The sequence below is a fragment of the Lepidochelys kempii genome, chromosome 15 (genome assembly GCF_965140265.1).
Source record: "Lepidochelys kempii isolate rLepKem1 chromosome 15, rLepKem1.hap2, whole genome shotgun sequence".
NCBI lineage: Eukaryota > Metazoa > Chordata > Testudines > Cheloniidae > Lepidochelys > Lepidochelys kempii.
Window position 1 is genome coordinate 22,729,800 of NC_133270.1, and position 22,182 is coordinate 22,751,981.

The window sequence follows — 22,182 nt, forward strand, 5'->3', positions numbered from 1 at the left end:
ACATCTTCAATAGTTTAAGATCTTTGCAATTTTTCACCATTAGGACATTGAACTGCAAGCAAGGATTCTGCCTATTTAACTTCTATGCCTCCTTTGGCAGGAAGCAGCCTAAGGGGATGCTGGGAACTGTAGTCTCTACATTCAAAAGTTATTGTGTTGCTTGACTTCTTCCCATGAGAGCCTAGAGCTCCCAATATCCCTCAAGTCTTTGTACTCGCTACTACCAAAAGGGCTAGCAATAAATTACACAATATCTGGCCAGACACACAGTCGGCTGAATTAATTTCTTCTCTTTGCAGTCCTTGACCATCAGAACACGTGGAAGAGTTACAAAAGGTGAGTGGGGAGGTTGTGTGAAAGAAACAAGATCCCGACTGTCTGGAAGTAGATTTAGTACCTAGGGTCAGTTACTGCACATATGGAAATGACTGGAGCAAATAATTTTTCACCTAGGTTTTTTTTTTTGGGTGTGCATTAACAAATGCTAGTTCTCCACCCTCCATCGTAACACCCAGTAACTGCTCATAATATTTTATTCTATTATGTTCAAGTCAGATAATTGCATACGTAAACAGTGCATTGTACATAAGTAAACAATATTGGGTATGTAAAAAAGAGAAGTTTGCATATTTTTTCCATTGTGCTCTTTAAATAAAAAGAAAACAAACAAACAACCCCCAACCTTTTAGTTTCTGCTGAAGTTGATTTCTCTTCTCGTTGTTCTGAAATAGATTCAGAAACATAAATAGCTCATGTCACCAGATATAATTTATATCGTGCATGCTATGCACATGTTTCCAGGGAAGATACAAGGATGGATACAGCTGCCCTATAAATCTCACACACAACATCTCTTTTGCCTCCTCCTTACCCATTTCTCATCCAGCAAAAGCTAGTAAATCCTGAATAGATAGTCGGACTGGCCCCAAACCCCGATGAATTCAACCAAGATCTGATGATCCTCTTTCCCAATCTATTTGTAGGACAGTTCTAAAAGCCTCTGGCCACCATGCAACAGTGCCCTTCATATTAGATTAAAACGCTGCTTAAACCCATTACTATGGCAACTCTTTCCCTGTAACAATTGCTTATGAAACCTAATAGCACCAATTCATTCTTGGATGCGGCGATCTTTGAAACTGCCTTCTACTGTGGAAAATTAGGAGTGGCATTTTAATATGTTTGTTCTATTAAATGCAATCTCATCCCTAGGGTAATTAGGTGTAGATGAACAGTGTTCGCATTTTATGAGCTATTTCCCTACCTCCAGGGGCTAAAAATGAGGCTAACATCACATGTAAAGTGAGATTTTTCAACCACTCAGTACCCACAAGTGGGGCTAGATTTTCAATGGGGCTCATCACCCGGCAGCTCCCAATGTGCTGAGCTCTGAAAATCTGGCCAGGTGTTAACATGCGTAAATGGGAGCTGAGCTTTTTTAAAAGTTTGGCCCCCGATGTTTATGCAAAATTGCGTCTGTGGATTCCATATTCTGCCCTCCCGTTGCAGGTGGAAGTCCAACTGAGTTAATGAGTTTTCTGCATGTGGCAAAAACAACTGATATGCAGCAAGGGGGATCAATATGAATAAGAGATCGAAAGCACCGACAGGAAAAATATATTTTATATATAATTGAAGTTCCAGCAGGATGGACAAACTGTACTCCAAAAAGTTCGAAATCCTTTTCCCCCCAAAATCAAGCCTGAACTAAACCTTTTTCTGTGGAGGTTTTAAATGATTTGATTTCTTGATATTTTGGAAAAAAAGAACGTATTTCTTGCTTCTGAGCTGGATCAGATGCACAAAGACACCCAGAGGGGGGGGAAAAAAATCAAAAACTTTGTGCAATATTTGCTGCCCAATTGGAAGTAGGATGTACACAAACTGTTTCATCAAAGCCTATTCTTGTAAAAATCTCCTGACCAGTTGTGCAGACTGTAGAGACTCTGGATAATCCAAACATTTGAGGCTCGCTCCTTATTAAGGTTAGTGGGTATAACACAAAATGAACTGACTAGAGAAGAGATACCCAAGAGACTTTCTATACTACTGAGATGTTCAGGATTCTATCAGGTGGGGGGGTTTTAGAGAAATTAGGAAAACTAATTATCTCTCTCATTGATTTGGGGCAAGTGAGTTCATTTTAACCAGTGCCGGATACATGATGAAGCTTAGTCTCTTGCAGCTTGGTTGAAAAGTTGCTATATAGCATCAAGACTCTTGGTGACAGAACGTATCTACTCCGCTTGAAGGTCTAGATGTGGTTAAGAAGTCCCTTGACCCATTTCAGCTTGCAAGCATGAAGTACAGGGAAATGATCCTGATTTTTCCCAGGTTTTCACACCTCATCCCATAGAAACATTTTTTTAAAAAACAATGTTTTGTCATCAATGCCTCGTCCTATGAACGTTTTTCATTGTGACAGTAGAAAAATAAGTTTACTTCTCACAAAAGGCCAGATCCTCAGCTTGGGGTAAATCAGTCTAGCTCTGTTAAAGCCAATGGAATCATGGGGATGTCACTAGCTGGGGACCTGGTCCCGCATCTTTGGTATGTTCCCGATTGCAGCCAATCGGAGAGAACAGCACTGCTGCCTGAACACTGCAGCATTAGCACAGGTAACATCTACGGCATCTCATCCACTTGCTGTCACGTCCAGGGGAGTTTTTACACCCTTATCCGCAGATAAATGTACACGGCTATGTTCATTCGCCTACTATCAGCTCTGCCTTTAAGAATCTCTCCGGAAGCCTGAAAAGAAAGAGAGGAAGTCGTTGAATTCATCCTTAGAATTTTAGCTCTCTGCCTCTGCATGGTGCCTTTTTACTACTTGATTAGTATCTAAATTCTCGCTGATTCAAGGCAGTTGTCTTTGTTTGCACTATATTATACATGCAGAGGAGAAATGTGAATCAAAGAGCAGGAGCTTCAGCTGGTGTCCACCAGCTCAGCTTCACTGGCTTCTAGGGAGCTATGGCACTCTGCATCAGCTAAGCATTTGGCTCAAACTATTTTTCAAGCTGCTATATAAAAGTTTTAAAGTGTACTATAAAGAGTGATCTGTGATTTTTGGAGAATGAACAACATAATAAATAGCATCTTTTAAAGAGGTAAATATGCTCTCATCAGGTGAGGTTCTAGAATAAACTCTGCTGGATGTTTGGAATCCATTCCCTGGAGATCATGGACTATAAATTGGAAGAAGAGAAATGGTTTGCTCAATACATGAAGTAGCACTGAGCTCAGGAAAATAAATTAGAGAAAGCTACTGTTGTAGTTCTCTGGTTTATTTCTGTCTAAAAGTCCTTGAATAATGATCCCAAACACTCTGCTAGTGATTACTGTTTCCCTATGATTAATCAGCTGCAAAGTCGTCTTTCTTCTTCTTCTTCTTCTTCTTCTTGCTCATTTCCCGGAGAACAGAGAAAGAAGCCATGCAGTGGCTTAGCGCAATGAGGCATTTTTGGCTTCAGCTGCTCTGTGAGAGCCCCACACGGGTACTACACATCTCAGCCTCCAACCCCCACCCTAGTGGATCAAACTCCTTACTCTGTAAATTATTTCTACAGAAGACAAGTAGAAAGAATTTGTTGTTCTCTCTCAGTCCCTTCAGAGGCTGCCTTTTCAAAGCTCTTCTTTTGTGAGCTGGAAAATATGTGCGGCAAATACAAACAAAATTAAGACACAGCAGGGAATTTTATATAGAATCATAGAATATCAGGGTTGGAAGGGACCCCGGAAGGTCATCTAGTCCAACCCCCTGCTCAAAGCAGGACCAATTCCCAGTTAAATCATCCCAGCCAGGGCTTTGTCAAGCCTGACCTTAAAAACCTCTAAGGAAGGAGATTCTACCACCTCCCTAGGTAACGCATTCCAGTGTTTCACCACCCTCTTAGTGAAAAAGTTTTTCCTAATATCCAATCTAAACCTCCCCCACTGCAACTTGAGACCATTACTCCTCGTTCTGTCATCTGCTACCATTGAGAACAGTCTAGAGCCATCCTCTTTGGAACCCCCTTTCAGGTAGTTGAAAGCAGCTATCAAATCCCCCCTCATTCTTCTCTTCTGCAGGCTAAACAATCCCAGCTCCCTCAGCCTCTCCTCATAACTCATGTGTTCCAGTCCCCTAATCATTTTTGTTGCCCTTCGCTGGACTCTCTCCAATTTATCCACATCCTTCTCGAAGTGTGGGGCCCAAAACTGGACACAGTACTCCAGATGAGGCCTCACCAATGTCGAATAGAGGGGAACGATCACGTCCCTCGATCTGCTCGCTATGCCCCTACTTATACATCCCAAAATGCCATTGGCCTTCTTGGCAACAAGGGCACACTGCTGACTCATATCCAGCTTCTCGTCCACTGTCACCTCAGGTCCTTTTCCGCAGAACTGCTGCCTAGCCATTCGGTCCCTAGTCTGTAGCTGTGCATTGGGTTCTTCCGTCCTAAGTGCAGGACCCTGCACTTATCCTTATTAAACCTCATCAGATTCCTTTTGGCCCAATCTTCCAATTGGTCTAGGTCCTTCTGTATCCTATCCCTCCCCTCCAGCGTATCTACCACTCCTCCCAGTTTAGTATCATCCGCAAATTTGCTGAGAGTGCAATCCACACCATCCTCCAGATCATTTATGAAGATATTGAATAAAACCGGCCCCAGGACCGACCCTTGGGGCACTCCACTTGATACCGGCTGCCAACTAGACATGGAGCCATTGATCACTACCCGTTGAGCCCGACAATCTAGCCAGCTTTCTACCCACCTTATAGTGCATTCATCCAGCCCATACTTCTTTAACTTGCTGACAAGAATACTATGGGAGACCGTGTCAAAAGCTTTGCTAAAGTCAAGAAACAATACATCCACTGCTTTCCCTTCATCCACAGAACCAGTAATCTCATCATAAAAGGCGATTAGATTAGTCAGGCATGACCTTCCCTTGGTGAATCCATGCTGGCTGTTCCTGATCACTTTCCTCTCATGCAAGTGCTTCAGGACTGATTCTTTGAGGACCTGCTCCATGATTTTTCCAGGGACTGAGGTGAGGCTGACTGGCCTGTAGTTCCCAGGATCTTCCTTCTTCCCTTTTTTAAAGATTGGCACTACATTAGCCTTTTTCCAGTCATCCGGGACTTCCCCGGTTCGCCACGAGTTTTCAAAGATAATGGCCAGTGGCTCTGCAATCACAGCCGCCAATTCCTTCAGCACTCTCAGATGCAACTCGTCCGGCCCCATGGACTTGTGCACGTCCAGCTTTTCTAAATAGTCCCTAACCGCCTCTATCTCCACAGAAGGCTGGCCATCTCTTCTGCATTTTGTGATGCCCAGCGCAGCAGTCTGGGAGCTGACCTTGTTAGTGAAAACAGAGGCAAAAAAAGCATTGAGAACATATACATATACATCGGCTTTCCTAGACAAAATTCCAATTTCAGCTGCACAACTGCAACGGACATCAGGATCTAGCCCTCTGCCTCTTTTACAATCTAACTGTCTGGGGGTGAGCATTCCTCTGAGCAGTTGAGTGCCCTCAACTCCCACAGATCAGTAAGAGCTAAAGATGCTCACCACTCTGCAGGATTGATTCAATAGGGCCGGATTCTCCTTTCACTTACACCAGGGATGTCAGGAGCAATTTCACTGAAGACAACATACTCACACCAGTGTAAAACCAGCATTAGCAAGGTCAGAAGCAGACCCATTGTTCCCCCTACTCTTATTCTCGCTCTACAACTGTAGTTTTAATAAATATTTTAACTCTGTAACAATGGACCAGGGAGATGTATCAATTACACCAACTGAAGATCTGGCCCTGGATTTTTAAATACTATATTGTCAAGCTGGACTCTCAATCTAGGTTCTTATAGAAGTGAGTTAAGAGAAAATTTTCCCTGGGTGCGCAGTGGTGGTGGGTTCTTTTTCAATCTGTAGGAAATAGTTTTCCCCCATCAGCAAAAACATTCCCCAGAATTTCTGAAGCTTTATAGGGGAAATCTAAGGGCAAGTCTACACTGAAAACACTGCATCGGTGCAGCTGTACCACTATAGCACTTGAATGAAGATGCCCTATGCCAACTGAAGAGGGCTCTCCCATCAGGGGTCAACCCACCTCTCCAGCAGGAGAAGCTTTCCCAGTGACATAGCCCTTTCTACACGGGGGTTAGGCTGATATAACTATGTCGCTCAGTGGTGTGGATTTTTCACAACCCTGAGTGACATAGTTATACCAACATAGGTCTGGAGTGTAGACCAGACCTTAGTGAAATGGATGAAAAACTGCCCACTATAAGCAAAACTGACTAGTCTGTGTTGTCATGGTCCCAGATGAGTAAAAAACAAACATGAATTCACAGTGAAAAGTAGGAATTCTTAAATTCCCATCAATTTTATGAATCTGAAATGTTATTCGTCACACAGAATTTGCTTTTCAACCTGTGTCCCTTTAACCTAGCAAAGCATTTAAGGATCTAGTTTGTGCAAGAAATGCTATGCACAGTAAGGGCCCAATCCTGCAATCACTTACTGCCAAGCCTGAGCTCCGAGTCTGGAAAGCATTCCTACTTAGGAAAGCTCTTAAGCACGTGGTTAAGTGCTTTCTTGAATCAAGGCCCTACTCCTTATTAGCATGAGAATTCCCACTGAGCACAGCAGGGCTTCTTCCAGCAGTGAGCACTGCTCTCAGTAGTTTGCAGGACCGAGCCCTAACGCTGTATTTGTGCTACCATTTCAGATGCGTCAGGACTCAACTGTTTCTCAGTACCAGAGAGACCAGCAGAGCATGGAAATCATGCAGGTTGTAGAAGCACTAAGTGTGATCAAAAAAGCATACCTCTGATGAAGAATCTTCAAAAAGCATTCATACTTAGTTATCCATGCCAGTATCTTCCCAGATGGTTATAATCCTGGAAAGCAAATACTGGAATGCAAAAAAATCCAAAGCTAAACCATAAGGGGACAAATACAGCATGTGAACTCAAGGAACATGGAATATAAGAGAACCCTGAAAAACACTGCTAGCTTTTCATTGAATCTCACCTACTGTTTGCGGTTCTTAACTGTAATGGTGAAAGTAACTGTGCTCCAGTCTGGGAATTAGTAGTAGGATAACATACAGAAATCCAGCCATTAATGCCCTGATGAGACAGAGCACAGATATTTTGCACATTTGCAAACCAGCTTTACTGGTTAGATTGTTAGCTGCTGTGTAATCAGTCCGTCTTTCTGATTCATTCCCAGCTAGGGTCAATGCAGTATGAACACAGGATTACTTCTATCCACAAGATGGGGAAATATAAATAAATAAATAAATGGAAGAATACTCCGTAAATGAAAATTAAAAGAAGAAGAAACAGGAGAATCAGCCTTTCAAGGAGTTTATGTACCCACAAAATAATAATGGAATGCACAGTACAGCAGCTTACTTGTGCATTAAAATAGGTACTAATGTTTAGAGTGTATTATTTCATGGCAAAAACACATTAAATCTGTAAGCTGTCAGTTTAAAATAGACACATTAGTTTTGTCTCAAACACAAAGAGGTAACAGCTGTAACAAATGAAGAGCTGGACCTTCCCTTTCAAACAAACAAAAATAGATGTATATTCCCAAATCTGCACTGAAAATTTATGACATTGAAGTCTTTTGTTTTGCTGTCAACAGGGTTTATAGACATCGGGTTTTACTTTATTTCAAAAGGTACAAACATAAATCCTGGGGAACTTCAGAGCCCACTGCTCTTCCTAATGTAACTTGACCACAGCACTCAGTGAGGTAAAACCAGCCAAAGCCCATGGGTCAAGTTTGTCCGTGGTCTTTTGAAGTCAATGGAGTTACACCACAGATGATTTTTAAATTTGGTCTGACATCATGTACAGATCAAACACAGTGGTCAAATTACACTAGATACATATGCTCCATTCATTGTAATAGATGAGCCCCTCATAATCTGTAATGTCGTTATTCTCACAACACCCCAGAAAGGTAGGGCAGTGTCCTCCTCTTTTTAAAGGTGAGGAGCTGAGGCACAGAGAGATTAAGCAATTTGCACACTGGCAATCTGTGGCAGAGAAGGGAATTAAACCTACATCTTCCGAGTCCAATCCAGCAGTCTAACCACCGGGTAATCCTCCCTCCCAAGGGAGGGACCGGTGTTGAAGTTACATCTTCTTGTGCGATTTTCATCACATCCTAAGCTCTGTTCTGCAGTAAAGCAAAATGCTCACAAATGTAATACTCACAGGGATTAGAGATGGAAAGGTCACGGGATTTAACTGTACATCCCTTACTCATGATGGTGGGCCCTTACTCATAAGAGTAGCCCTATTGCCTTCAGTAGGACTACCTGGAGCTCACCAATATGAATAAGTGTTGCTCAAGCTAGCCCTCCCTTTGGTCCTGATTTAGCTAAATACTTATGCATGAGGCTACTCATGGCCTTGAAGTTAGGCATATGGTTACAAGGCATTTATTAGGTCTTCTAACCCACACTCTGCTTAGGCAAGATTGCTCCCCAAATCTGAAACCAAAGTCTCAGGGCCTGATTCTTATCTTACCCCTGCTGGGGTAAATCAGGAGTCCTACTCTGGAGGAGAGCGGTGTTACACTAGTGCAACATAAGAATCCAATCTCAGCATTGAGCTCAGTTGAAACGAGAGTTAAGTGATGAGAGACCAGAAGTCTAATGTGATTTCAGTTCAAAGCCATACACTCAGCTCAGATTCGCTCAACCCTTAACAAGCCTAGCCTGAACTCTGAGGGGAGCGTGTCATGAAACCCGAAACCAAGCAAAACTTTGGTGCAATCTCAAGTTTTATTGCCAATGCAGCTCGAGAAGTTTAGTTACAAAAGGAATAGTATATTTTTAAAGGGGTAAGTAATATTTTCGGGCTCAAACTTTATCAGCACCCCTCTTTTGAGGATGGAACGCCAGCATGAAAGCTACCAGGCTGAAGATAAAACAAGAGAAGGGGTGGAGTAACCTTCAGAAAGAAAATAAATTGGATTACATTTTAAGGGCCAAAAGTTGTGATTTTCAGTCTAGTACATGAGAGGGGACTGTCCCATGGACTTTCAGTGGGACAGTCCCCTCTCATGTACTAGACTGAAAATGGACTTTCATGGACTTTCAGTGGGAGTTGGGCATTTCACGCCTTAAGACCCCTTTGAAAAAAATTCCACCACAACTTCTGAGCGGGCTCAGTTGCACTGACTCCAATACAATTACACCAGCAGAGAATTTGACCTTAAGGCTTTGTTCATTAGGAAACTTGTTTTGCTAAAAAATTAACAGATTCTCTTTCCTCCTTGAGCTGCCCCCCTCTCCCCCCCCATTTCTGCCCCACTGGAAACAAGAAAAAAGAAAACGTTGGCTCCCTTCACCCTTTTTCCCTCCCTTTTAAAAAAAAAAACACATCTTTCCTCCCTGCACCCAGCAATGGGAAACAGATTCAAAACAGCCTTAAAACACTACCTCAGCAACAAAGCATGCAATGCGTTCCATCTCATCTCCCTGCCCCAGCTGAGCTTACAGCAGTAGGTGGCTTTCAAACTCAACATCTGATCAAAATGAAAAACTGGGCATGCCTTTCACCCCATGACAAGCAGGCCACTATAACTCACACTAAGGGTTCTTCCACAGACAATCAACTACGGCAGTGTCTCAAAGCTCAACCTCGGCCATCGTAAAACAAACTCGCAGGGTTTTTAAGAGATGCCCGGGCTTTCTCTCTCTCTTGCTGTGTTTTAAAAGAAAAAAAAAAAAAAAAACACCACACCACACACACAACCACACTAAAACTGAAACCCGGAGAAAATTTATGGCAGGGTAGTTTGTGAGAATGAAGAAGTAGGTATTTCCTCTTGTAGGTTACATTTTATTTTAGGCATGTTGTTTCTGGTGGTTTAATGGTAGTTACGGCCCTATAATATTATTATGTGTATTTCAATAGTACCTATCAGCCCTCATCAGGCCCCCCTGCCCGTGCTAAGCCTACGTATACAAAGGTTAAGTTCATTCACCGGATCTGCACTGGTTTTCCCAATAAACATCAGAAAACTGCTTCATTAAGTCAGACACAGTTCTAAAGTCTGTTTTGCCAAGAGGGAGGAAAAAAAACTGCATGCAACCTCTGGTTTTGGTTTGGTCATACACGCACTGAAGAGGAGCATTAAGTAATAGCTGTTGAACACTTGTGCTGCACTACAATCTCCGATCAAAACAACGCTGATACTAAACAGTCCCCTTGCTTTCAATCACTAATCAGGTAACCCATTAGAAATACCATCCAGACTCCAACAATTTTAAGCCTTGACTTCAAGCAAACAATCAGCTTATCCTTCAGGGCTCAGGAAGAAATCCAGCCCCCTCCCTGTGACCTGATCATAGAGAATCGCACAACTGGCTAGGCGCGTGAAGGGGTTTCTTTTGCATTCCTCTGAAGCGTTCTAGAAAGGCCACCTCCCGAGTTAGGACACCAGATTAGATGGACCATTGGTCTGTTCCACTATACCAGCTCTGTGTAACCACACAGTTACTTTTACACAGAAGCTGTACCATGAAGAGGTAAGAAGAACTTGCGGCCATATTAAGAACTAGCTATTATGTTATACACCAGCCTGGCTGCCTTTAGATCCCTATACATCTGCAGGAAGTAGAGGAGATGAACTAGATTTGCAGATAACTGCTGTGTGCTGTTGAAACAGCTGCTGGGTTTTGTCCCAGAGATGGGCTCAAGGGGTCGTTTATATCCTTTACCTACCTCACAGGGATGTTAGAAGGCTTTACAAAACATGAACCTTCCCATCGTAGGGCAAAACACATTGCCGAAATACAAAAGCATTAATAATAGTGAAACTCTAATGGCTATAATGAATGCAAAGTTTGGCATGATATAGAATTCTATTGATCAGAAGTTCTCAGTCTGGGAGAAACATGCACCCAAAGGGCTACCAAAGCCACAAGACAGGGTGTGTAGAAAGAGGAAACAATCTCACCATGGAGATGTATTATTACCATATGGATTTCAGCAAACCCTAGGAGGGAGAGAGGTAACCAGCACACTCAGAGGTGGTGAAACATGGGAAGGTATTAGCTCAAACATCTATCCATTGATTTGTACTGATTGTACTGATCAAGCACTCAACAGAATGAGTCACTGATCACAAGAGTCAGCTACCACATGAACTCATTAAAAAAAGAAAGAAAAGAAAAAAAAAGAAAAGGAGACAGATATACTGTATGAACATATACAGAAAAAGGGAGAATACAGTACACAGAGAGAATAGGGAAAGAAAGGGAAGGCTCAGACGCTCCAAGCTCATACAGCTTTTAAAGGGGCTGTCTACTGAGGTGTGCCTGGAGAGAGATGCAAAGATTTTCCCTCGGGTGTATGTACCCGGAATCAAAAAGGTCCAGAACCAGTGCTATAGACACCATGGTGTAACTGTCTATCAGGCTCCCACCTGAGAGGAGAGAGTAGTGAGCTTTATATTCCGCAGCATCGCAACGCAAACAAAAACAACACACTGTCAACGTTATTTTAAGATGGACAGAAGGACAGAAACTTGTTTTGTCAATTCCATTATTTTTTTTTTAAAAAAAGGTAAAGTGAAGACTGAATAAGAATCTCATGGAGTCAGAGGCTTTGCCCACTTCTGAAACAGGGCACTGGGTTTGCAAGTCCAGATTGAGTTTGCAAACCCTTTTCCACCTGTAATTTAAATGTATGATATTTTTACCCCAAAAAGGGGTTTCAAATACTGGTGTCCATCTCTCTCTATTTTTTTAAACCTATTTCTCCCCTTTACATCAAGTAATAGGTTACCTCTTGATCTCGGGGAGCTACTTGCTGAGTAAGGTGCTACTCAACATGAATAATGGTGACAGAAATGGGCCCCAAATTTGTTTTACATTCTGTCTGCTCAGTGCTCCATTCCTCAATTTTTCCAGTTTTCTCTGTTCCCTCTGCTTTTTTCACATTTTCTCCCACTAAATGTTGGAATCTAAAACAGTCAAGTCAGAGCTGATTTATTCAAAATCTACAGTATATGAGTAGGTTCAAAACTTTATGGAAAATTAGTTTGCCCAACACTAGGAAAGGAAATAGACCTCTTCAGTACAAAAAGCCTTTTCTAAATTTCATTCATATGTTGGTAGTTCTGCTTCCTACTACTATCCAAACCAAATGACAACTCCAAAGTCAATACCCCATTCACAGTCAATATGGATTTGGTCACTAGCCCTCAGTTAGTTATACCTTCTGCAAAATATTGTTATTTTTTACATTGTCACTAATCAAGTTCCTGCCATGTGCTACACCGTTAATTAAATGGCGCATATAAGGAACAGGCTCACCCTCTAAGAACGTTATTCACTATGGACCTACGCTTTAAATTTTGGGATCATAAGTATTTCCAAGCAGAAGAAACAAATCACATTCCCCGGCAGCTCTCAGCTTTAAAGAAAAAAAAAGCAAAGAAAGTATCTGGCCATGTTCAGGAAGAAATGTGTTTTAAATTTCAATATTAACTTCAAGCCAGTTGGAGTGGTGTGTGCAGGCTGCTGGAAACATATGGGGCCAGATCCTCAGCCAATTTACACCAGCTGAGAATCTGGCTTATGGACTTAAAGTGACAATCAGTGAATGCACAAAGTGCCTGTTTTAGAGCATTTTCTCTTCCAGCTTTTGCCTCGTCTCAATTTCTCTCTCAGTGGCATGCTTTGTTCTCCAAAGAAGCCTTAACCACTCCTAGATCAAAATATTTAGTCAATGTTTCTTGGTCGGAAAATAATCCTGCTTTAGACTAATTCGTTGGGAGACACTGTGGTAGATTCAAGATAAACGAAAAGGTCAGGACACATATCCGAGGGTGCTTTAGAAAAATCAACGCAGACATGTTTTTAATGAAAATCAATAACGGACATTACATAATGAAAAAGTTCTCAGGCAGGCCTTTCAGGCAGGCAGTTTGCAAGGGTCAATGAGGTCAACTGCTCAAACGCATGAGCATTAACTGGTTAAAAATGTACTATCAAAAAACAAAACAAAACACAAATTTCAAAACCTGCTTCCTGTGAACAATGACCCAAGGGTCCACAATTCCCCCCTCTCCTTCCCCCCCTTCTTCCTCCCCCTCCTAACTCCAAGTAAATCAGCCTCAGGAATCAGTGTCATGGTTCCTCTAACACTGTCACTCCATTGGGAGCCGCTGACCCATGGAGCCGCTGCGAATGCTTTGACAAGCTGCAGTGCAGCCTCAACAGGAGAGAGATCTATTAAAAGCTGAAGTTGTGAAACTCTTTAGAAGAGCCCTGTCCCTTCTCGGAGTAATTAATTCTTTGACTGCCATGCTGAGACGCAATGAATGAAAACATACTCTCAGGAGGAACAATTATACTAACTGAGAGAAGCTGTCGAGACAAAGAACACAAGTGCTCAGTTGAATCGGGTTTAGATTTTCTATAGGCACAACCAGTGCTGCTATATATTGTCTGCAAATCAACAACAAGCCTGGAAGGAAACCTACCTCATAGACAACGGCTTACAACAGGCAAAAACCTATATTCACACCACATATCCCTTATCAGAGGCTTTTCTCTCACAGGATATGAAGCTTAATATGCCTGAACGCCGTTGCCGAGTGTCGCCATTCCTCGCATAGAGGATCCGAGCTCTGTGTTGGCGTACCACGGCAAATCCCGCAAGTGCCTGGCACATGCAAGAGCTGAAACAGCAATGAAGACGGGGGTTTCTGGATGGGTCAGGAACGCAGCCTCTGGATTTTCAAAACTACAGTATGCAGCCCCACTAGTCAAGAGCCACATATAGGTAGCGGGTAGCCAGCCAGTCTGGCACTAGTGTCCAGTGAGACTATTAGCAGCCCCTACATTGATACATGGATGCTTTTCAGGTTGTGGGTGGAAAGATTCCATTCAGCTGGGCTTTGTCCATGTGCTTAAAATTTTAAGCAATCACCCTGGATATTGATCCTTGAACCTGGTTAATATTTTCTTGGGCCCAGCCGCAAGTGTTTCCTACACAGAAAGGGTATAAACACAGAAAATGCTATACATTGCTTGTGCACATTGAGAACTGCAAACATAACACATGCTTAATGCTGTCAGAACCTCAAAGAGCTCCCCCACCTCCCCCCGCAACAACCTGCCTGATCCATTCAATTATTGTGTATTAACGTGCCTGTCAGTTTGGTATCTAAACATGAGAGAAATAAGTGCCTTTCAGGGGGAAAAAAATTAACAGCCAACATATAGAAGCAAATGAAGAGAGGAAACTGGCAAAAAATCAGACGACTTCCTGAAAGACAAGTGGCTGTAGAATACTTTGTTCTCCCTTAAACTACAATAAAACCCCCCATTCATGTGCTAGCACCATAGCCACTCATGTTTTTTTATGAAAAAAAACAGAAGCTGTAAAGCCTTTGAAAAGAAAAGATGAAAACCATGTTTCAAAATATAAAACAACTGGTCTTACTACTGCAATATCCATCCTTAAAGAAGAAACAAGGGTATTCAGGATCTATACTTTCCTGGAAAGTTAGCAAATGGAGTCCAAACAAGAGCTAAGTTCTAGGACACGCTAAGGTTCGCTGAAATATAGCTATATTTGAGGACGGGATCCTAACAAAAGCCTACCATGGAGTCAACAAGACGACGGCAAGATTCATTACAAAGTCAGACATAGTGTTTGGCTTCTAACTGGACAGAAGGCTGTAGCATTAACACATGGTTCATTACAACAGAATTAGAGCCTGGTTATTCAGTACTGCCGAAATTAGGGACGGTATACATCAAACTGATTTTCCCATGAAAATACGGGGCCTCTTGTTCAGCCCCGGGAGGAGGGGGGGAACCCACTAATTATGGTGCAGAACCTATTTACATGCACAGAATACAACTTCTGTTTGGCAATTCATTCTATTGTTTCTCACTGCAAAGGATTTCAAAGTGGTCTCCATCCAGAAGGTGACTTTAAAAAAAAAAAAAACATGTTGCAGCAGCAATTTGATCAGAGTTAAGATATAAAAACTTCCATTAACACGTGACAATGGTTTCAATATTTTCTCTTAGCAACTGTACAGGATATTTTATTAGTGAGATAAATTACTTTTTCACCTCATATGTAACGACTGCCACACTGAGTTACCGTTGCAATTGAGACAGCTCAGTGTGATCAATCAAAGATTTTAGGTCGTTGCTGTTTAATGACTAATTCCTCAAAGCCACAAAAAATGTGAGCTCAGACAATTAGTCTCTTTCTAAACAAAAGCAAGGAAAAAATGGGTATTTACTTGAGATAGACTGCAATACTCTACACCAGAAACAGTACCTTACTCACCAAGTGGTTCCAGTGATATCAGTGGGTTCACTGTGTAAGGTGAAGGATATTTGCAGTCTGGCTTTTAATGTTCAATACTGTATTTTTTTTATTTTGGGGGGGGGGGGGGGGAGAATCCTGCTGAAATTGGATTCAGATGACAAGGAGCAGATTTATGGTTCTCTCCAGCTTTCAACATTATTCATTAGGGCTGACTGGAAAATTCCAAATGTAACATTTTTCAGAAAAGGAATAAATATTTCACTCAAATTTTCACAAACTTTTTCCCTTTTTAAAAAACAAAACAAACAAACAAAAACCCAGTTCTGTTATTCATATAGTCCCTCAGCTAGTGTATGTCCAGGTAACTCGCCTGACATCAGCAGAGCTATTCCGATTTATACGAGCTAAATATCTAGTTCACGACATATTAATTTTATCTGATCTGTGTCATATGAACTATACACAGTACTTTACAAGAGACAGAGTCCCAAAGAGTTTACAGTCTAAGGGCAAAGTTCCCCACTGAATGACATGCAGGCTGGAGTGGGCCGTTACTGACAAAAAAAAGTGGGGGGAAATATGGAGGCAAGGTATGGAAGGGTGTGGAAAGACCATCAGTGCAGGATGTCTGCTTGAAAGGAATGGGATTTTAAGGAAGGATTTTGAATAGGGAGGGGGTGGCTGGTTTATAAAAAGTGGGAGATTGCTCCTGGCACAGAAGGCATCATGGAAGGAAGCATAAAGCGACAACTGGGAAGAGAGGACTACATAAATCCAAACCCAATACATAAATCCCAACCCCACCAGATTCATCCAATCACAGTAATGAACTCCAGCCACAATACACATTATACAGATTTATGTCAGCCCTGGAAAAAAAAAAAACATGATTGAATGCATTCATGAGATGAAATAACCCCCTTGTGAAAAATACATGTTATGCTGATTGAGTTTATCTGTTAATACCCAGATGGCTACTTATCTGGTTTACCTACTGACTAGTTGACCAGTTCCCTCCTTAACACCTGCTAGCTGATCTGGCTGACTAAATTTATCCCCAAAAGCAGTTGGCTCATTTCTTAAATGGCTGAGTAGTTGTAGGGTTTCTCCCTTGTAGTCACTGGAGAGCTGACTCAGCTGGAGTGCTGGCTGACTCTTCTGAGACGATGGCCAAATTAATAGCTTTTTAGCCCTTGCTCCTCTGGCAATCTCTGTCCGGGAGCTTAAAAGTAGTCTCCCCATTCCTTATTGACTATGCCAGGCATCATTAGACAAAAAATAACTTCCCTGACACTTTACAGTATAAAAACAGAAGTTCTGCCATAACTGATGCATGCCAAATATGATAGTCAGACCGAAGAGCTGTTCATCACTTTTATTATATTGACAGGTTTCAAAGGAGCAGCCATGTTAGTCTGTATTCGCAAAAAGAAAAGGAGGAGCACCTTAGAGACTAACCGATTTATTTGAGCATAAGCTTTCGTGAGCTACAGCTCACTTCATTGGATGCTCATGAAAGCTTATGCTCAAATAAATCGGTTAGTCTCTAAGGTGCCACAAGTCCTCCTTTCCTTTTTATTATATTGTTATCAAAAGTACATAGAGCATTCCCAGAGGCAAGGTGGTGGGAGGAAAAGAAGAAAGGTCATGAGCACAACTTGAGTGTACAGTTGCAGCATAAAAAGCTATGAAATTATCTACTTAGTTTTTAGTTTCCCTGATTCAGACAGCATGGGAGGGTGAAGGGTTATGCTTTTATGCAGAGGGAAAATGGGGACTCCTTTAGCAGCTTTATCCACTTTAACTCTAACTACAGGGTGATCATTTTAGTTATTAATTTTTTAGTTAGGATAAACAGTATTTTGACAATTTGAGTTATTTTCTTACAAAAAACAAGCTGAGGAGAGAAGGTGACAGTAGAATGGAGGCCGCATAGGTTATGAGTTAGAGTTTTCATACATATGGTTAGCATACGAATTAGATCAATGAGGAATTTTTAAATCAGTTCATCCCATGTAGCTCATCTTTCCTCAAATGACTCAGCAGTAAATCCTGTGAAGACAGTGACTTTACACCATTTTACATGGCTGTCATTGGTATTTGGTTTTGTATTCATAGCTTGCACCCATTTTGTTTCACCAAACTGCTGTGTGAAAGTATTTCATTGCAATTTTCCACTGGTATTTTCTCCCAGAGAGGAAAATTGTATTGCTCATATATCTAGTGTTATATCCTCCCACTGAAAGTCATTTTAACAGTCTAGGAATTCCCCTTTCCCTGAAAGATCCATTCTGACAGAGGTTCCTAAGGAAGCTGAAAGGTAAATATACGAGGTCCAGAAAGGTGGCCAGTAATTGGGCCTGTCATTTCTTCCAGGACACATAACAAATGAATGCCCACAAACCCCATTCAGCCAGAACCTTTACCCGGGTCCAATGCCCATTGAAGTCAATGGAAAGACTCTCATTGATGTCAGAGGTCACTGGATCAGGTAGCTCTTACTCATGAAAGCAGTGTGTGAACCCATTGAAGTCCATGGGGACTATTCACTCTGTCAGATTATTGTTTAACAAACTATTTCTTAACTGGCCTAGATGGTCACTTGAGTATTTCCCATTTAAAATACATCTCTCTTTACCTTACTAACTCTTTTGCAGAAGCCTAATTTCTCCTAGCCTCACCTTGCCAGAGATAATGTTCAGCACGGGTGACATTACAGCATTAAAACACTTATTGGATGGTGAATCACCATCTTCATGTACATTTTTCCAAACACCGTCTTACAGAGCCAAACTGAATCCAGCCTGCCCACCAGCAGCAGCCGCCACCTTCTCAGTCTCCTTCTCCCATCTCCAGGGGAATAGCCAGCCCTCTGAGGAATGCCTACCTTCACTGCCAACTCAGTCTTGGTATGCTCATTGTCAGCTTTCTGAGCATCACCATTTGCAAGCTCAGTGGGCTTTCTACAGTGATTTCATTAAATATAAGCAAATATTGGGGAACACAAGGGAAAATTAAAATTAAATCCAAGGGTTATGGTGGGGTGGGGAGGGAAGGAAATCTGAGTCATTTTTTATGAGCAATGCCTTTCAATTTCAGAAAAGATCAAAAGGGCCTTTCTATGTCACTCTGTACCTGCAAGAGAGCACAATGGAAAAGGCAGTCAGATCCTGTGGAGGAACAGGAACATAAATGAATTCCACAAAAGAACTGAAAGTCACCAGGCTCACCTTTCGTGCAGTAAGCTGGCTGTAAAGGCCTACAAAAGTGATAATTTTTTGAACTTATCAATTTGGTTTCTGGGATTTCAGAGCCATCAAACCACTTGAATGAAAAAAGGCCCATCTTTAAATTGCAAATTGGCAGCTGCAGTAAATCACAGAAAATGCTGTGCCCTTCAAAGTTACTCTAAAATGTCTTCAGTTTTTCCATAAGTAGACATCCTTCCTTATCTTCAGCAATAAACGTGCTCCTTCATCTCCCATACATTAACATCATTGTTGCTGATCTACTGTGGCTGCGTAAAGGATTTAATGAAGCCTCCTTCACTACAAGCCAGATGTTAGGTTTGTATCCTGTATTGGATATGAAGTTGCTAGATCAATTTTCCCTGCAAGTGACATTTAAGAGTTCTCCTGCTCAACACCCTTATAGTCAATACAGATATATCATGGTATATGCCAAACCAAAGAGGACACAGCTCCTTAAATCCCATTGCATAATCAATGCAAAATGAAAGCACCTCCACACATTAATTAGCATGTATCCCTAAAGAAGAAGAGCCACTGAACACAGTTGCAAGGTATTCTTCTTAAGGGCCTTCATGTCCCAGTAACTTCAGTGAGAGCTGGACACTCAGCACCTCACTGGACCCAACTTTAAAAACTTGAACACACACGTCTGAAGGGACTGAAAGAAGGTTTAGAGATAAACTAGTTCAAAGATCGCTTTGGCTAATCCAACACAATTACCACTGGGCATTTCATACAGCCACCCCAGCCTTTTGTATTGTCATGTGGAACAATCAAGAAAGCAGCAAAAAGCATCTGTTGACTGATCAAACAATCTTCACTGATGAGGACTGATACCTTGTCTGGGACGTATCCTATATGCCAGCTGCGTAATCCAGTCACGCTGTCAAGATGACTGGGTACCTTGACTAATACCTTCATGAAGCAAAAGTTTGAAAAAACCAGGAGAGGAAGGCTTTCCTTAGAACTCCATCAAAGCATCCTCCTTGATGCGTAAAGTTCTGAGAGAGGAGCTGAAGGTCAGGGGAATAACTAGAATCCACTTAGCATAGACAAAAGCCGTAGCTTAGCTATGCCTGGGACTGTGAAAAGCATTCACTAATGAAATATTTCAAGGGAACAGAGTAAGACAAGGGAGTCCTAACATACTGAGTTCACACTTTGTAAGCTAACACTCTACAACAGGGACTGTAACAAGTAAATTCCAGTCTGAGCAAACATTGTATCACCTTCTCCTGGAGGTTGCAGACAGCTGGGTAATGCAAAGTCAGCAAACAGCAGAGAAACCAGAGCGGCCAGGTACCAATGGTGTATTCTCTCTCACTCTCTGCAATCAACCTGGCAATAATTTCTTCACCCCCTGATTCTACCAGAAAGGGTGGAACTGGCAAAGTAATAGAAACCAATGACGGAAGTTCAGGCAGAGACAAGGTAGGTGAGGTTATACCTTTGACTGGACCAACTTCTGGAACACACAAGCTTTTGAGACATTCAGGTACTCCGATACCATGGTGATGGGCCTGACATGGAGCTCCACAGGATGTCAATCTCATTCCACACTCACTCTTTATTATACATTACACACACAAGCCACTATACAGCCTCTGTAGCAAACGCCCAAAGTATTTTAAAGGTCATACAGGCCTGGATCCTGCACACCTTACAAGGAGTTGCAAGACAATTCTGCTCCAGAGGAGACTCTGGGAGTGCAAGAAAATTGCAAGGCCTCTACACGTCCTCCCTCTTACTCTCCAAAGTGCAGAGGGACAATGGATGTGCCTAGCGAAGACACGGGGCTAGATTCTCATTCATACTAAGGTCCCTTTAGACTGCCTTGGTAACGGTAAAGTCTTTCAAATGGATATGAAAGGGGTATTATTGAACTGGAGAATCGGGCCCATGGGCTGCAGCTCAGTCCTCATCCTGCTAACAAGTTGCCTAGCTATATGCTCCCCTCTTTGGCTTCTCCAGCAGGTATTACTTGGCAGCAGAGGTCTCAGTAATGCAGGATCAGGTTCCAGCTCATCACTTTCCCCCCATGCGATACTGCGTAACACCTAATGTCTACATTGTGCAGGACCAACCCTGTGGCACATGGAAGCATTTCAGGAAAGCTCCCTGGTAACACCTAGCATCTGACCCAGAGGGAGGGTTTATAATTTTCTTTATTTCATTTATTGTGACAGCCTGCTGAACACGCAGCTTGGTTTTTTTATCTACAGTGAAAGGTTTAACAACTATTTCAGATCCCTGCACCTTACAATTCCGGTCAGGAAGCTTTAAGGAGGAGCAGGGATCCTCAACATCTCACGGTTGAGGCTGATACTGTTTTCCCTGCACTAACACACAGCACCTTTCCTCGCACTTCCACGTCTCTGGCGCCATTCTTCCACCATTGTGGTAGAGGGCGGCTCCTCTTCCTCCGCCACATGATCACCTTTGGGATATCTGCTCCCCTTAAGCCCGTCAAGGTTTGGTCTTTCTACTCTTCCCACCAATCCCCTTTCCTTATGGTTCCACGGACTCTCCTCTTTCAGCCCCAGGAGGTTCTTTCCCGCTCTTTCTATGAAAGAGTGAGAATGCCTTCTATGGCCTGCAGCCCATATTCATGACTGCAGCCTTACTCTGTGTGTGAGTGAGTGAGAGAGAGAGAGATGGTAACTTCTGCCTTGTACCTCCTACCTCCACAGGGACACTCAGACAGGCAGCAGCAGGCAGAGACAGAGAAGAGGCAGCTGGCACATGCTAAAAGGAACAGGTGCCCCCCCACACACACACACCTGCCTTGTGCTAAGACAGGGTCTGTAAAATGATGCTAATACCCCTTCACTCCAAGGGGGCCTGGTGAAGATTCACTGGCTAAACAGAGAGCTTTGACAATAGAAAGTGCTAAGTGAGCCTTGCTAAATATTATTATTAGGATGCCAGGGTAAAGCCGGTCTGGATGGGATGACCTACAACTGCTAACCACCACCATAGCTCCTTCTCTGTTCTGTCCTGCATGCTGCATTGTTGAGTGCAGTATAAGAATGTGGGATGGATTACCCCGGGGTGGGAGGGGAGCAGGGCTGTGAATATGAGACCCTCTGCTCACTCCTTCTCGTTCTCAGCAGCAGCGTTATACCAGGCACCATTCTATTTTTAGCACCATGGTGCTGCCAATCCTCAATCCAGGAAGATACTTTACTCTAGGTGCACAGGACTTTGAAGATCATATTTGAATGGCACCCAGTTCAGGCGGTGAAGGAGCCCCCCCCCTCGCCCCCAAGAGGAGGGGAGAGGGATGGAGCAGAAGCAAGCAAGAGGTAAATCTGTCGTGCGGGAGCAAAAGGAGCTGGGGTATTGAAGAATATGTTCACTCTCAGCCTTTTAAGAGTTAAAGTCAAGGACAGCTTTTAGTTACAGCCCTGAATTTGCCACGCTATCAGAACACTGGCGCTGAATAGGAGATTATGTGGAATTCGCCCATTTGGACCCACCTCCCATTGCCCTCCCCTCTTTCCACGTACCTGGCAAGATTCCCTAGATGCTCACCAAATGCTGGGAGGGAGAATACCAACTTTGTGTGATTTGAATGAGAGACCAGAGAGAGAGAGAGGA

The 22,182-nt window shown here is 42.6% G+C and overlaps 1 protein-coding gene and 1 long non-coding RNA gene across 4 annotated transcripts in view; both read right to left on the bottom strand.

The window, feature by feature from the left end:
- The window catches only part of LOC140898671 (transmembrane protein 132C-like), a 295,334-nt gene that overhangs the window by 240,380 nt on the left and 32,772 nt on the right, over positions 1-22,182 (bottom strand). The window lies entirely within an intron of this gene.
- LOC140898672 (uncharacterized) lies at positions 608-4,924 on the bottom strand. Its single transcript, XR_012155056.1, has 3 exons — positions 4,762-4,924; positions 3,550-3,645; positions 608-2,751 (listed from the first exon to the last, which is right to left on the bottom strand). It is a non-coding gene; the product is annotated as an uncharacterized lncRNA (long non-coding RNA).